The sequence below is a fragment of the Eurosta solidaginis genome, chromosome 1 (genome assembly GCF_040869045.1).
Source record: "Eurosta solidaginis isolate ZX-2024a chromosome 1, ASM4086904v1, whole genome shotgun sequence".
Taxonomy (NCBI): Eukaryota; Metazoa; Arthropoda; class Insecta; order Diptera; family Tephritidae; genus Eurosta; species Eurosta solidaginis.
Genome location: NC_090319.1, coordinates 359,954,525 through 359,972,700, shown reverse-complemented (window position 1 = coordinate 359,972,700; position 18,176 = coordinate 359,954,525). Strand labels below are relative to the sequence as shown.

Here is an 18,176-nt window from a genome sequence, read left to right as displayed (position 1 = left end):
TGACCTTAATTCAAACCTTTATACATAAATTTGTGCATATGTGCATTAATGAATGTCTAACGATTCCATTTATTTATTTGCTTTTCTACCCTGATTTAAGAACACTTCTCTTTGAATTGCACCATTGTCATATGTATATGAGACACCTGCATAATAAGTATTTGTTGGCAAAATAGCTAAACATATACTTACATACGGCAAGGTATCCACAAAATCTTGCAAATGAATTTGTTTATTTAGGATGTGGCAAGTTTCTATTTATTCAACAGTAAATTTTACACCAAGTTCTTTACACGTGTTTCAAATTGCAATCATTTTGGATACGCGAAGGTAATCGTTTAGGTGACTTTGTACCCACAGGGATGAACTTTTCTCTATAACTGCAATTTCGGGATTTATGAGATATGGAAACCTCGGGTTTCAGGTACTTGTATTACTTATTTAGGGCTTAACCTTTTAGTTGGCAAGTATTTCAAACCCTATTGAAGCAAAGAAGCAAGGTTTACAACACGAGTTCCTTATAAAACCTTATATAAATTTTTTTGTTTCCATGGTTTCCAATATAAAATTTGAATGTCATCTAGATCATACAACGTATACCTGTTGAATTCCATAATCGTTTACGAATAGTAGAAGATCGTGCTAAATCGTTTAAAAAGGTATTATTTAGAAGTATTGATTTAACGGAACGTTTAAAAAGGTGCGCAAGCAGGAAATATTCCACGGCATGCCTGGTAACATCGTAAAGGTCAGAACTGGTCTAGAGTTATACATACGTACCCCAGCGGGTTAGGAGGTCAGAATATACCCGCGGTAGGTATGCCTGTCGTAAGAGGCGACTAAAATACCAGATTCAAGGGGCTGTGTAGCGGAACCCTTTCAGGTTGCCAGCGCAATATATAGCTTCTCCAAACCCAATTGTCAACCTCACCTATCCGTGGCGAATCCTGTTTCACTCCCATCTAGCTCCTCATGGAACTTGGCGGTGGGGCGGGAGCGATGGCCTGAATGTTTATTGTGGCCATATAAATCGTTCCCGAGATGGTCGGGCTAGCAACTTAATGGTGCTGTGTTACCGGAGCGTACCGGATCTGTATCCGGCAAAGGACCATCACATCGATAACACTCCCCAAAGCCTTCGGAGAGTAACCTTATAGCTACAACAACAACAACAACAACAGTTATACATATGTGGATCCATACTGGGCTTGCAAACTTTTCAAATACATAGCTTAGAGAGAACAAAATAATTTTCATGTGTTTCGGAAGACACAACCAGCAGATCAGAAGCGGCATTCCTCATACACCAAAGATACAGCTGTTTTTTTATATTTTGTTTATGTATTTAATAAGCTGGATATGAAGATCATACTGTGACAAATATGGATATAAAAATATTTTAAATTTGCTGATAAAAAATGCAGCAATCAGCTGCTCTTTTACCTACGTATGAGATTTTGATAATTGCCATGCACAAATTTTAACGTTGCCACGTGAATATGTTTCCGGTGAATTCATTATTATTATTATTGATAGGTCTGGAAGCACTGCGGCCTTTGTGCAGATCTATTGTGCAAGACCCTTCAGCCCAATTTTGTATCTGGAGGCTTCTGATGTATCTAAGTACCTCTTCAGGCTTTTTACTCCATATCACATAGGGAGTAAGAGTCCCACCACCTAGATGGGATAGTCTCTGCCTAGCTAGATCGACGCATTGGCAGAGAATGTGAACCGGTGAACTCATACTACATAGTTGCAACATAAAAAAATTAAAAAAGTGTTTCAATTTTATTGAGGACCGTTGAGTGGACGGTTTATGTCATGTGCGAACATTTCGCATGCAGGAAAAACATTGCAAATATGGTGGTTGAACTTGATGCGTAAGCATTTACAGTATCCCGAAGTTACTTTCCACTTCTGCAGTCGCTAGAAAATCGACTTATAGGGCCTGACTCAGCAAAGGAATTGACACGAAGCTGCGCTAGCAATAGCACGAATGGATCCGATTGATATACTGGCAAATAAAGCGGCGATGATTTCAAAGAGGAAACTACACGCTCTGAGGTACTTAGGGGGTATAAGTTTCAGTGCTGCTTTAAGTCCGCCATTGTCTTTGAGGCCAACGATGCTTCCTCCATAAAAAAAAAACTGCTTGTCCGTATTTAACAGATCAATTGAGTCTCTCCGTGAGTTAACCTCACAGTCCCGACTCTCAGAATCCCAACAACCTAAGATCACGAAATTTCTCTGGAATTCAGCCAATAATAAATGCAGGTAGGCCAAAATAGAGACAGAACAAAATACGTACAACTCTGTATCTTCATAAATTTTTTGTAATAACAGAATATTTACCAAAGGTTACAGCAATTTTCTCAGTTAAAGATCATACTTGGTAGCAATGTTGTGTCCTTTGCAAGATTACGTACAGCTACGATATTTAAGCGTCTAGATTGTGTTTTCCGCAGTTTATATTTCAAGATTGTATAAGTCGGGATTACGTTATACACTCGGATAGTCCATATGGATGTTTCTCTTATTTCGCTGGGAGGAGGGGCCGCATTAAGCAGCTGTCTAATTGGCTGCAGCGGGAGCTGCGTGTTCATAATTTAATTTTGCTTTACCAGAATGAAAAACTACGTCTCGCTGTGTATAAGGTAAAAGGCTTCTACTCAGGCCTAACAAAAACCAATAAATCGATTTCATAAATTATGCTTAATTACTGCTATCAATCAGGTGTTTATTTCTCACAATATATAGCTGTTGGCATTGGTGGTACCACCTTGGAGATTTTTTGTCAACTTCACCTCAACTCGATATCCAATGTAAGATATCAACTGGAGAAAGGTGTTGAATATTCATTTGAGAACTGTATATTATCAAAATCTCTCCAAGATTGGATAATAATTTGAAAATGCTAATGACCTTGGAGATCAACTCGAGAACTATAAATTTTACAAAATTTCCCAAAGGTTGGATAGTTATTGGATAATGAAGTTCGATATCAACTTGTGAACTATCTGGTTTAAGAATAACTAGATAATAGTATTGGATATCACCTCCGGAACTAGGTATATCTTTCGCTGGAGAAGTATCTTTTAAATGTTTGTTGGGTAAGCAAAATCCAGCTGTTGTCGTATCTACAAATTATCTAGATAATAAAACCCCATTTGCCGCACAAAAAAGCCTGCCCCAAAGACGGTCTTAAACTGTGACTGAAAACCCTGCTCAGTGGTTTAAATGGAGTTTTAATTTGACTAGAGTTTAAGCAAATGTTGTTTAAGCTTAGATTAACCAACTGCTGAAAAACCGGGCTTTAGATTTTTTAACTTTTTCAAGAATAAAAATTCGTATAATTTTCTGTATATATCTTAAGCATTGATATGAAAATCTATCTATTCATCTCTATCTGTCTCCCGGAATCTCAACATCAAACAATGTGCCTTGTAAGCTATTTACAACTACAAATAAATGATGACATATTTTCGTACATGCACACATACATATATGTTACTAAAATTTTAAAATACTTTCGAAATGTTCGCTATGTTGTCGTCACTCTTAAGAATGTAAACCCTGAATGTTTGTAATCAACTTCACTCGCTAATGTTATCATCTCTAAGGTGTCACTGTAAATTGTGTAAAATGATTAGCATAATTTTGTGCGTTACCAATACATCAGGTGTACGAAAGATTAGAAATTAATTAGAAAGATTTGCGGCTTGGAGTAATTTGAAATCTTTGCATAGATATGTAAGTACATACAAAAAGGAAGAGCTTGAGTGGTGGTTGAGGTTGTGAAACCAAACAAATTTGTTTGTGATGGCAAAAGAAAATTTGTTAAATTAACAGCAAGAGGAATTGGATACTTTACATGAATGTATGTTAATATACGAGTGGATAAATGGGTGTCGTAAATCAGCAAATTGCTCATGTACAGATCAGGGTTACTTGCACGGAAGTACGGGACTATGCATGGTGGTTAAATTTACATGAGCCGAATAAAATCTTTTAACAGACTTTCGGCTTCAAAGAAAAATAGGGCACCGGATGAATCAGTATGATTAAGTTTGAGTTAATGCGTTTAGTGTATAGAAATATGGGTGTGCTAGTCTAACGCAAATTTCGTTAGGGAGCTTAAATTAATAGTCGTAATCGAGCTCAAAACTTTTCAAAGCCTCTTTGTACCCTGTACCTTTGCAGGTTAGCCCCTAGGTATGAGAATTCGTATACCCGTTGTAGCAGGCGCAACCCCCGTCTTTCAATATAGGCATGTCATTGTAGGTGGCGTCTTGACACACGTGGCAAACTAAATACCTTGAGAAAGATCACCTAAACCTCACACTGCAGACCTTAGAGTACACTTTTTTCAACATGCCACACATTGCGGACTTTTCTTTACTTTTTCTCAACATAGCCAACATTGTAAGCTAAATGCCTTGAGAAATATCCACCGAAGAGGCCATGAGAAAGTGATTGGCGCATTGGATTAGTACTGCTGGAATAACAGGGCTGTTGTTGAGTTCGAGGGTTTGTTATATTAGTATTGATATTCATCTGTCTATTCGATCGATAAAGTGGATTTTTTATATTTCTACCACGATTCATTTGTTTTGTTGATGGGTGAATAATTTATGTATATTAGAACGATTTTCCGTGACCTCAAGTAAAATTTGCTGGAGATAACAAGGCATCGGCGTTGTCCCATCTTAAATAAAATTGTACGGTCCACAGAAAAAACACCTGATGGCACCCAATTTTTCGTTTCCCCGGAGCAAATTTGACAATGGATGACGTAACATGAATATGAATCAGTTTCTTCAAAGTCTACAAAGTATATACCTGCATGAGTTAATAGAAAATTAACTTCCAAGCAAGAGGCTAGGATCATTTTGTTGTTGTTGTTGTTGTAGCGATGAGGACACTCCCCAAAGCCCTTGGGGAGTGTTATCGATGTTTCTGGTCCTTTGCCGGATGCAGATCCGGTAATAAGCACCATTAACTACACGACCATCTCGGCAACGATTTGGTGTGACCACATAAAACCTTCTAGGCCATCGCGTCCTCCCACCCCCTAGATCCATGATCAGCTGTTAATGAAATAGGATTCGCCACGGGTAGGTGAGATTGACAAATCGGTTGGATAAGCTATATATTGCGCTGGTATCCCATTGAAAGGGTTGCGCTATACAACCCCTTGAATCAATTTGCTATTTTAGTAGCTACATACTAACCGTGTTGTGATGGTGATGTTGGACAGGCTCGAGCGGTTCTGAAGACCAGCTTTGGTAAGGCAGCAACTTTCTCCATCGCGTCTGCTACTTTTCCCATCTTTGTAATTGTGTTAAGCACTGCCGGCTAGTGACCTGAGAATTTTGTGGTAAAGAGTGTAGCTATGAAGCAAAGGAGAAATTCTTTAATTTCGAAATGTGCCAGGAAATGCACCACAACGCGAGTTTTTATCTTGGCGTATTGTAAACCTGTGTACTTAAAATCCAAAGTCAATCATACCTAATGGAAGTTTTCGAAAACCGTAAGTCAACAATTTTAGGCTAATTGAAACTGGAACCAAACTTTAAATTGGATCAGAAATGGAAGCCGGGAAGCCAAGCGAAAATGAAATCGGAGCACCGAAACTTGAACCGGAATTGGAGCCACAACCTAAACCAGGAGAAAATAAATATAGAAATTCAAATTAAGTGAAAAAATATGAACACAAAGTGAATGTAAGAATCAAAATTTAAGTCGTACATGAAATCGATTAAGGCTGGGTGCGAGTTCGCCTAAATTTTAGGTACTAAACTAATATTCCACTGGAACTTTCCAGCACTGCAGTAATTTAGGAAAAAGCTTGTCAAAACTGTGCGAGTTGATTTGAAAACCTAAATTGTTCTGCTAAGAAAATAATAACAATACGGGAAATTTGATATTTTTGATGCGTTTTTACTCTTATAAAGAACAGAGGTCAATTAGGGTCCGCGGTAAGTACCTATCCCAAGATAGCAGTTCAAGAAAATGCAGTGGCTTCGTTTTATAAGGCTTTTTTCGGACATAGTGGAGCACATGCACAATGGCCTTTTCCACAATCTCGAATTCAATACTGTGATATTGGTACGCCTCCAATAACTTCTTTATGCAAATTAGTGCACTTGGCTGCCAAATATTTTCAGATAGCGGTCCATATTTGAGAGGGATCCAATTCTTGTGTCGCCAATATCAGCTTGAAGAAAATTGAGCTCACCATTACGTACAATCGATCGGACCTTAATCGCAGCAGGGATCATCGCTCTATCATCTATGATTTACTTAAATTAAATGGACAAGAACCATTTATTTGCATATACAACATTGAAAAATCAATCTTTTTGTTTTTGAAATTTGACATTCGAATTTAGGTTGAAAAGTATGTTCATAAAAATTCTAAATTTTTATTTTGCACTTCCTTACCGACAGTTTCCAATGATTTAGGTTTTTTCTGTATTTAGGTAGACATTTAGGTCAACTTGCACACAGACTAAGTACTCAGGTTCGGCACCAGAGTTATGGCCTGATGGGGCATATCGTCAGCGGAAATTCTAAAACTTGAAGAATCTTATTGACGGTTTTGTTTTGTTTACCTTTAGTCGTGCGCTGACAATGCATGGATCATTATAAATTGTTAGCCAAATTCCCTTGAAACTTTTTACTTTTCGATGTATAAAAAAGGTATTGGCGTAGAATGGCATGCCTAGCAAGCTATGAGAATATTAGTGTTTCACATCGATACGAGAGCGAAAAAACACAAACATAAGTAGCAAACAAACCACCAAATGAGAATGAATGCAGCTGTTTTGTTCACATAAGAATGTATAAAAATAGCTACATGCCAATAAGTTAATGCGCACGAAGGAATACAATATGTCCCGCTCCGTAGCTCCTCCCATACTAATCCAATTTTCGAACACATGGCACACAGCATAAAACATACTTTATGTCACAAAACTAACAACGAATACTTTGTGCTTTCTTGAGTTAAAGTCTTTAAAACAGATCTCCCATAATCAGTGTGCAAGCGAAATTCATATCATTACGTCTCACAAATTTATATCCATTGCAAGTAATTAAGCTGACGCTTTCGAATGATTTGTGTTGAGGTGCTGCAATTAGGTCAATGTTGTGTGACTTAATTCATTAAGCACAAGCAATTGCTTATTTCATACCATCTTACGAAGACGCAATTGTTCAATATTTTCATTCAACGTGGGCAAAATGGTTGCTTTTGTTACAAACACATGTACAACAATTTTAACGGTAACCATAGACTGACTAAAAATTTTTTGTTTTTGGTACAACATTTTGGATTTCATGTACAAACAGACTTGGTAGAACATAAGCTACCAACTCAAGCTTAGTATCCAAATGCATGATCGATGAAAGTCAAAGCTCAGTGGAAGTTATTTCTCCAACATTATTAAATAAATTCGAAAAGTACAGTGAGAACGGTTAAGTTTTAGTATCAAGAGTTCATACATATATTTGCCGTACATTGTTTATATCGAAACAAAAAAGAAATAAAGACAATTTTTTTTGGCAACAGTCTACTGTACATATGCACACACGTCTTTGGTTTCTTTATACGCTTTTTGCCTGCTTGCGGGTGTGAATACCCTTATGCGATGTTGACTTCGTTACTTCAAATGCTCGTGGCACAACCTATGCTGCAGGAATGCCAATAAAGAAAAAAACACTATTCCCCAAACATAGGCAAAATATTGCAAAGTTCAACAAAGTTTAACCAGTTTCGGTGCTTTCGTTTTTTTCAAAATAAATCGCACGATAAATTCAAATTTTTCGCATAGATTGGTTCCCAGTCCACCACGTGGAAAAATAGTTTCCGAAGTAGCTCATAATCTAGGCAAGAAAGTTTCAATGTGCACAGTCGGCTCATAATCCTGTGATTTCTTAGAATTAATCGCACCCTGGACCACTTTCCGAAAAAAACTTAACAGTAACACTCGAGCTTTCATATGTATTTTATTTGTTGTTTTCCAGGTCGAAATCGTACGATATTGAAATGTGAAATAGAATGCAACTAGAATGAATGTTTCATATGTCGTATATCTTTATTAAGTCAAATGGTAACAACCTTACTGACCAGATTACAGATTAACTTAGTACTAGCTTAACAATTTAAAAATGAGGTTTACTGAGATAAGTAATAAGATTCAATGCGTACCTTAAACAGATACCTTGGCATGGCAAAGTCCAGATCAAGGCTTCTGGATAGGCGATTAAACTCTACAATAACTCTTAGAAGAGGTTCGAAACTGAAGTAATTCGAAGGCAGCACTTCAACACGGAATGTACTGTGGAACCGGAGAGCTCTATTAGGAACACTGAAAGTTTCAAAAACAAATATTACGTTTGGACAAAACGCCTAACTTCAAGAGGCTAGACATTGATAGGCATGTATCTAGCATTGTAGGATGGCAGAGGATTATGAAAGTGTATAGGTTGAAGAGGAAATCGTAATTCTTTCAATTCTTGAAGAGTGTGAGGAGTATATCGGATTCCAGATGACTGAACATACTCTAGCTTTGAACGCACTAAGGCATTGTATAGGATTTTCCTGGTATATGGGTCCTTGAAATACTTAGCATATCGTTGCAGGAAAGCCAAGTTGGTATAAGCTTTTGGCATGAGAATGTTTACATGATTACCAATAGTAAAAGTTGAGTCTGAGTTGCTTAGAAAAAAAGGCTATTTAATAAATTAAATTCTAAATTTTTTCTTTTATCTGAAAAGAACTTAATAAAATTATATCTAAACTAGCAGACCCGGCAAACGTTCTGTCCTAAATTTAGTCTATCTGCATACATTTTAATAAGCTTTTTCCGTTTAACTTTCCCTCCCCCCTCTACACTTTTTACTTATCTTTGTATTCACTCCTCCCTCCTTATTTTTCGCTTCATCTATCTCCATCTCCGTCTCATTCTCTTTCTCAGTCTCAGTCTCCTTCTCCTTCTCTCGTTTCTCTTCTCTCAAGTTTTTATAATTTTTCTTCGTCTCTTATTGCCAGTCCCAGAGAGTGGTATGTATTTTGTTCCAGTTCCATTATGAGTCTCAGTCCCAGTCTCAGTCCCAGTCCTAGTCCTAATACAAGTCCCAGTCCGTCTCTGGTCTACTTCCCGGAAAAAAGCATCGTAAATACTAATATAGGCAAATTTATATACCAAATTTCAGGCAAATCGAATAGGACGTATGTAAATAGGTATGTGGGTATTATTATTTCATTTCTTTGTTTCGGCCTTGCATGCATATTTATCAGTTTTGCCAGGTTGATGCGACTAAATCGAATATCACAATGAAAATTACTTTAAGCTCTCAGCAACAGCTTCAATTTGATACCCATAATGTAAAAACACATTTTAGGTGTATCCTGGTCCATGTTTCGGCCTATATCTCGAGACCCTAGTCACACAGCGGTGTAAAACTTACTCTGTACTAAATCATACATCACAAGCTTCAATTTGATATCCATAATGTAAAAACACATTCTAGGTGTATCCAGGTCCATGTTTTGGCCTATATCTCGAGACCCTATGTAACCCATAATGTAAGAACACATCCTAGTGTTATCATGATCTAAGTTTTGGCCTATACATCGAGACCCCATTCACCAATAGGTATGAAAACTACCCTGTACCCAGCTTTCATTTGATGCCCATATTCTATAAACACATTCTAGGGGTACCCGGGTCCACGTTTTGGCTTATATCTCGAGACCTTAGTCACCCAGGGGTATGATAATTACCCTCTACTAAAGCACTCATCAACAGCTTTCATTTTATATCCATATTCCATAAACACATTCTAGGGGTACCTGGGTCCACGTTTTGGCCTATATCTCGAGACCCTGTGCGTCGATCGCAACCAAACCTATGTGCAAACCACCGCGTGAGGTATACGCAACTTATGTGAAAGTTTGAAAAAATCGATCGGATAGTTTTTGATTCTATAAGCCTCACACAAACGGACATTCATTTTTATATATATAGATAAAAAATAGGATGTTTGTTTAACAAAATTTTAATTACCCATTTTTGCGAAAATTGTATGAAAGTGGCAACTTTATATCTTTTCCAACTAAGATTTTCCTGCCATTTATTTTGCTTATTTTTTTTTTACTTTTTCATCTCATTTAATCATCTCGACTCTCATAGCCTGTCATGGATGGGTTGGTATGGAATTAAATTCATTAGCAACACTAAATTACAAGCTCATGCATGTGATTACAAGAGATATTTTTACAAGCAACAAAGCAAGCGAACACGTCTTTTGACAGTGTAGGTGTAATGAGTTCGTAAATACTAAGGATACCTATTAATTTATTTCACCAACAAAAGGTATGTATGTGTTTGGGAGTTCTTATTTTGTATGCAAGCAAGCATTCTTGTTCGTAGGTATTTCGGGCTGGGATGCTTTCCTTGTTATGCGAACGATGTTATTAATCTACATATGTATAAGTAGCATCCGTTTTACAAAATATCCCATTTTATATTTTAACTGACTCAGTGTGAGTTAAACTATTCACTTTGGGGATAGTAATGGTTTTTGATGTATTCTTTCTCACAACATTTCACGCTTTGTCTCGGTTTCCTTTAAGTGCCATCTATAGGATTAAATTTCGTGCATAGGAATATGTAGAGATTTGTGTAAATCTTTTGCGGCTTTTATTTACTAGTAGGTGCCTTGTTAATGACCTATGTGGCAGATGAAAGAAGAGTTCAAGGCAGGTTATACTCATAGTCATGTTAATCAACACATCTGGCGAATCACATTGCTACTCACTTTACTCGTAAAAAGAGCTGGTTCATCTATCATAGTCCAAAATAAGGAAAAACTCAATCGTTTAAAAGTACTTATTTCTGTACATGTCTAGTCAGCCCCGACGATAGGGGAGGGGAATGGAAGGATTCCTCCGCGCCCGATGTTTCTCAGGGGGCCCGCGATTTAGAGGTACTAAGGAATTTTTTTTAAATTCAGGAGAGTCTTTAGTTGTTCCATGTGCAAATCTTAAGCCGAATTTCAAAAGCAACGAATATTGATAATGATGTTTTGCCTGGGCTTTCGAACAGTGAGAAGACAATAAAAACATCAAACAAAAATGTATGTTTACATGAATCCGAAATCGTAAAGTTTTCGTGGTGACACTGATGAAGGTTCATCTTGAAAAAATTTCTAACAATACCACCAACTCTGTATCAAAGTCCAGATTATTTAAACGACTTCGATATCGGTACCGTGAATAATGAGTTTTTGAAATCTGAAGAAGTCAACGGAACAATTCGTCGAGGTCATCAAAAGTGTCCTGTTATTTTTCCACGTGATTGTCATGTCAAGGCATTTCCTACCTCGTTGTTAAACAGAATCTTGCCAAATGGAAAGAAAGTGGAGCATGACTACTTAGTGTGGAGTGCCAGTAGCAATGCTTTTTTTGCCTACCATGTCATCTGTTAAGCACCAATACTTTAAATCGACCTAAAATTTGTTGTCCTGACGGATATTCGAAATTCCAGGTATGGAAGAAGCTATACGATAAACTGCCATCACACGAAAATACTCAAGATCACATTAAATGTTATATTCAATGGCGATATTTACAAAATCTAATTCAAAAGGAGGCTACAATTGATACACTTATCAATGAACAGCTAATCACTGAAACTCAAAAGTGGAAAGAAATTTTATATAGAATTTTGGACACTATTTTATTTTTGGGTGAAAGAGGCCTAGCTTTCAATGGCGAAAGAATATATCTTGGTGAACGAAACAATGGACATTTTTTGGGCATCCAAGATCTTATAAGCCGATACTTAGAGATCATTTGGAGAAAGTTAGGATTTCACAACAGCAGCACAAATGTTTGCCAGTTCACTATCTTTCCACAGACATTCATAACGAGTTTATAGAAATTTGTGCAAAGCACGTGAGGGAAACTAGTCACGTTGACTACGTTCTTTTTGCGCTAACTCCAATTCAAGAACAGTTTTAGCTTTCGTGAATTGTAACAAAAAAACTGGTCAGAAAATCGCTGATCGAATTTGCCATACTCTAGGTAAGCATGAAATCCAATTAAAATATGGTCGTGCACAAGGGTACAATAACGGCGCCAATAGGAAGAAGAAGCTTACAACGGAGCACTACGTCACATTCTCGACAAAAAATTCGAATGCTGATTACTCGCCTTGTGCAACCCGCAGTCTGAATTTATGTGGTCTTGATGCTGCACAATGTTGTACGGCTCCAATTACTTTCTTCAGAGTTGTACAAAAATATTTTACTATTTGCAACAGCACTCCACAACGATGGGACATCCTCAAAATAAAAAAAAATTTACCGAGCTCTCTTCATAATCTTTCAGACAAAAGCTAAATTTGACTGAGCAAGCATACGGAGATGTTACCAGTATTTTCAAGTACATCAACAAGTTCGAATGTATCTTGTTGGTCTCAACTTGGTTCAAAATACTGACTACCATTAATGAAAGAAACGTACTCCTCCAAGCTAGAGATGCCAACATAGATGTTGAGGTCCGAAATATATGCCTTATTAGCTGATTTGAAGTTGATCAGGAACCAATGGGAAACAATTTTAAACGAATGCAAAACAATTGCTATTCAATTGAACATCTCGCCAAAGTTTCCGGAAATTCGAAAGAGAAAACCCAAAAGACGTTCTGAAGAAAATTTAAATGAGATGATTACGAATGATTCAGAGTCTGATTTTAAAAACAATACATTCCTGGTGATCGTTGATTTGGTAATCACTCGCATTACTGAACGATTTGCAGCTATGAGAAATTTGAGCGAGACGTTTTTCTTTTTGTGGCAATTTGAAGACATGGATGAAAAATACAAGTCGGACATTTCGCAAAGCTTAGAATGCGAAATATTTCACTTGAAACACATTTCCGAAGCAAATTTTGATAAAGATATGTCATCATTGGAATTTCTAAATGCCATCTACACATGTTCAAAATCTGTATACAATTTTCCCCAACATTTGTGTTGCTTTACGTGTCTTTTGCACTGTAACTGTCACTGTAGGTAGTGCAGAACGTTCCTTCAGCGTCCTTTCAAGAATCAAAAACTTTCATAGATCGTGTTCATCTCAAGAGCGAGTTTCAGGACTTGCCACGCTCCGTGTTGAATCCGTTTTGCCAAGACAGTTAAATTTTGATATTATTATAAAAAATCTTGCAGCGATAAAAGTAAGAAAAGCCACTCTTTGATATCCGAACCTTCTATATTTAATAATTAAAACTTATAATCATCATTAAATTTATCAGAAATGTATTAAAATGTTACAAATAACTAGAAAAGATTATTTGAAACAATATATGGGTGTTAAAAGAGAATTTTATATCTACGTTACAATAAAATAGTATAAATAGTAAATATTCTGTGTTAATTTTATTTTCAGCTCTTAGTCCAAAAATCATTTAGTTGATGTGGCACAATTTTTTTTGATGTAATCCATGAATAATGATTCATGAATGGGACGTCATTAATTAAAATTAATCAAATGTATTAGTAGATTTTTTATAGGGGCCCGTAAATTGTTTCGTCCCTGGCCCAGATTTTCTCTCTACGGCCCTGTGTCTAGTATATATATATAATTACTACCAAACTGGAAGGTATGTATTTCGTTAGTAAACTTTTTACCATACATATGCATATGTTACAGAGGACTGGTGGTAGAACTGTTTATGCTTAGTATATAATTTGTATAAATTAGTATAAGTAATGAAGTTTTCAAGAATGCATAGAAGATGGTAAATAACCGTGTCAAATTTCAGTTTTGCACGTGTTGTCGGAGGTGTATCTAAAATAGACTTTAACCTCATTACTGGGAAGATAAATAGTTCCTAATTAATTTATTATATCTGTTATATATATAACATACATATATACATACATATGTACACACTATTTCATGGAAACGCGTGTACACTTTTAACATCTACTGGCTATTTCTAACAACTTTGCAAAAAATGTTAATACAACTTTTTAACAGCTACTTGGAATAGGATTGAACTTATATTAAGATGCTAATACCAACTCAAGGGGATTGTAAGATAAGGGGGTTGTAAGGAACACTAAAAACCCAATGAAGTAAAACCATTTAGAAAAGGAATGCGCTCTGCTGAATGAGTTAAGTAAAAAATTATCTATTCGAATTGCAGGCAGAGAATTTTCATATGGAGCCATCAAGCGGATTTATGGCTGAATACATAACACATTCTAGGGAGATCAGGTATGAAACTCATATCTGGCGTAGCTGATTTACCCCAAAGTTAGGTCCGCAAATTCTTTAAAAAATATATCATACGTTTTTCATACAACACTACGAAATTTTCAAAATGTACAAAAGTATGGATACAAATTACACAAATAGGAATAGGAATTTCGGATTTTCGAAGTCAGCTGTTTTGTCAATTGATATTTCGTTGCGTATTTCTTATTTTGTTTAAAAAATTTAAAAGTTTAATTATTGTTGCGAATTTGTTTGAAATTAAGAAATAAAGTATAAACAATGCACAGTATTGCATTTCATATGGTATTCACTGAAATGAGTAATGAATCGGTGCCACAACAACATCAACAGAGGAGCATAAGAAGAAGAAGACGGCGGTATAATACAAATCTGCTGGAGTTGTCTGCTTCCATTCAGCAAAGCAATTTCCTGGCGGTCAAGTCTTTCGTCATATGCCAAACCTATTTAAAATCTATTAAATTATCGATATCGGCTTAGTACCGCAAAGTTATCGATTTGTCGAAGACTTTCAAATTTGTAATAGATTTTTAATCGATAAATTCGAGAAATTATCCATATCGAATTGGTACCGAAAAATTATAAACTTTCCATCAATTTTTTATTGATTTGTTATCAAAATTTTATTGTTATATTATCGAAATAATATCGATTTTTTTGAAAGCAATCGACTTTTTATTAAAACGTTATCGATTTGTTAACAAAATATGATTGATGTTGCCGGTATCGGTTGTTACTGCTAAAAAGCCGACGAAGTTCTTTACAAAAAACGCGAAACTATTTCCTTTTGGTAAAGTTACTTCTGTTGTGATTTACTTTCAACGCCTGGGCGAGTTCTAATAAACTTAAAAACATTAGTTTCCTAGACGTACACCTGTTTATATACACATCGAAATTAACGATTACTTCACACTCATATGATTTTTTCTAAATTTTACATATTCCTTATCTATTTTACACACATTTTTTAACATATTCTTTTATTTTTAGTTTCCACTGTGTTAAAGTTTTATAGTTGAGCAACTTTGCTAAATTCTGTGTACTGCTGGTACAATACATAGCTCCTACTGTTTACTATTGGACATATGAAGGAAGATGTATGCATCTTTTCACTTATTATACATACATACATATACAATTACTTCCTCAAGCTGTAGTAGTTATGTTTGTACTTATTGTAGTTTTGCGGTTCTTCTGGCTTGCGAAAGTTTATCAAGAGGTTTTTTTTAATAATGGCTTTAGACACTCTAATTTCGACATATGAATACCAAAGTTCTCGCACTGTTTTCTTTACGCTTAATTTATTTTTATATATACCCCATTGAAAATTTTGAACTTTATTGGCATACAGGGCTGTTCAAAAACTTGTGTAGTGAAATGCAAATCACAATACAAAATTATATGCACGCTTTAACTTTTTTAGATTGAAAAAAAAAGTTTATTATTTTAAATGTTTAAATAATGTTGATGAATAAATTTTGAACTAAAGTTTTTCTTTTTATAATCAAAGATTGAATTTATATCTGTGCCTATTATTAGGACCAAACAAAAACCACTAACACACAGCTAACACTCTGTTTATATATAAAATTAATTCTATTTAATCTAAGTAAAAAACAAATAAATGTAAGGCGCGATAATCTCCGAAGATATTTTAGGCCCAGCTTCTCTTTCAATATACGTCGTGCTCCTTTTAATTTTTCATACAAATTGGCTGGACGGGTTCTACGTGTTTTATGCCGGCTCAGAACTGCAAGGCAGGTGTGTTTTCACTCAGAGCAGATTCATGGCAGAAGTACACTTGCTTGCGTGTTGTGCTACTTTTTATTTTTCCCAGGGAACCTATCAGGAATACGATGACGTACGCAAGTTCCCTACCGCCGATATAATGACAGGCGCTGGAAAATACTGTTATAATATTACTTGTAGAGCACTCAGTTCGTTCGGACTGCGCATTTGCTTAACCCTTTAACTCGCTTCGTCAAAATCAGATCAAGTATTTCGCACAATACGCTAGATAGAACTTTATATATAATAAGAAGCGATTGATTCGATGATAATTCTTTGAGATGGATTTTTTGTAAGAATTGGCGAGACCATACTAAAATTTTCTGATTTGGTGACATGCGACAGGCAGACCATGTTTTGCATAAGTGGTTATTCATGGATTTCAAGCAGGCAGCGATGCAACTGCCCACAAGATTTTTTGAGGGGTACTCATATAAAACTAACAGCACACATTTATTTCTAATAAACATACATACATATTATTGTATGCACTATGAACATGAGTATGATTTTGCAATATATACAATTTTCTTTTTGCAATATCTTTCGGTGTTAGTCTTGGGTTGATTTGGTTAAGGCTTTTCAGGCGTTGAGATGCGGTTACGAAACCACTAGAATTCAATAAAAGTTGTTCAATGTACTATTTTGCATATTCTTGTATAAAAGAAATTCACAGGAAAAATTAACAAAAAGGTGTATACCACACAAATAAAGGAGATGGAGAAAAAAGTTGTATTCTAAGGAAGACCAAATAAAATATAACACTTGAAATGAAAATTCGTACTTTTATTATTTTAAAAGGTAATGTGAAAAAAAATACTATAAACAAATTGTTCAGATTTAGGGTTTATGAATTTTAATTATTTAATACGGGTTTCCAAAATCTGAAAGTGATTGCGCTTTCACATACGCAATAAGGGCACAATTATGCTCTGGAATGCATGGAATTCCAATCAGCACAGTGTTGGGCTGTTGCAGAAGGCGAGTACCTGAGCGCCTCTCATAGGGTAGTTAAAAAGTTTATGTTTTTAATGCTGCCTATATTAAGATCACGTTATAACTAACTAATTTTTAATGTACCTTATTATTAGACGTCGTCGGAATACTTCGGATTCAGAGCAACTTAGTAAGCGAAGTGTACTGCTAAATCTTTTAAGGTTGAAGAGAACGCGTTTCCAATCTTACCTATTCCAGCTACCATAAAGACAGAGATTCTCATGGTATTTTTATATTGTTGCGAACATTAGCATCGCTAAGCTGTTAGTAGGTTGGCGGCCACCGTGGTGTGATGGTAGCGTGCTCCGCCTACCACACCGAAGATCCTGGGTTCGCGATCCGGGCAAGGTAACATCAAAATTTTAGAAATAAGTTTTTTCAATTAGAATAAAGCTTTTCTAAGCAGGGTCGCCCCTCGGCAGTATTTGGCAAGCACTCCGAGTGTATTTCTGGCATGAAAAGGTCTCACTGAAAACTCATCTACCTTGCAGATGCCGTTCGGAGTCTGCATAAAACATGTAGGTCCCATCCCGCCAATTTGTAGGAAAAATTAAAAAGGAGCACCACGCAAATTGGAAGAGAAGCTCGGCCTAAAATCTCTTCGGAGGTTATCGCACCTTATATATTTTGTATTTTTTTTAACAAAAACATGAAGCAGCCACTCTTGTACATATTAAAGCAGGAGATACAAGAGTTTTAGAAGGTTAAACATCTAGACTTTTGAAAAAATATGCGAACGAAGCAACGGAAAGTATAAAAGCAGCGCAAGCTGAACAATCAGTAATCAGTTTGATTTAAACACGCAACTAGTTGTAAAGTATAAGTGTTATTGTGAAGTACTCTCAAAGTAGTCTAATAAAGACCATTTTGCCTTACTTAATATTGGACAACAATTTAGCGATTCGACCGTTAGTAGCAGGCATAAATATTAGAAATCCCCAGAATTCGTTAGAATATTAAATAAAACAATTATTTTTTGTTTTTATCGGCCTATTGATAAATGATTCAGGTTCGATTCGAGCTCAAGGCCAGAACAATAATTTTTTTCTAATGATAATTATTGTTATTTTTTAATTTTT

At 35.8% G+C, this 18,176-nt stretch overlaps 1 long non-coding RNA gene across 1 annotated transcript in view; it reads right to left on the bottom strand.

The window, feature by feature from the left end:
- LOC137238133 (uncharacterized) overlaps positions 1–18,176 on the bottom strand; it is a 480,771-nt gene that overhangs the window by 31,086 nt on the left and 431,509 nt on the right. The gene's annotated exons all lie outside the window — the stretch shown is intronic.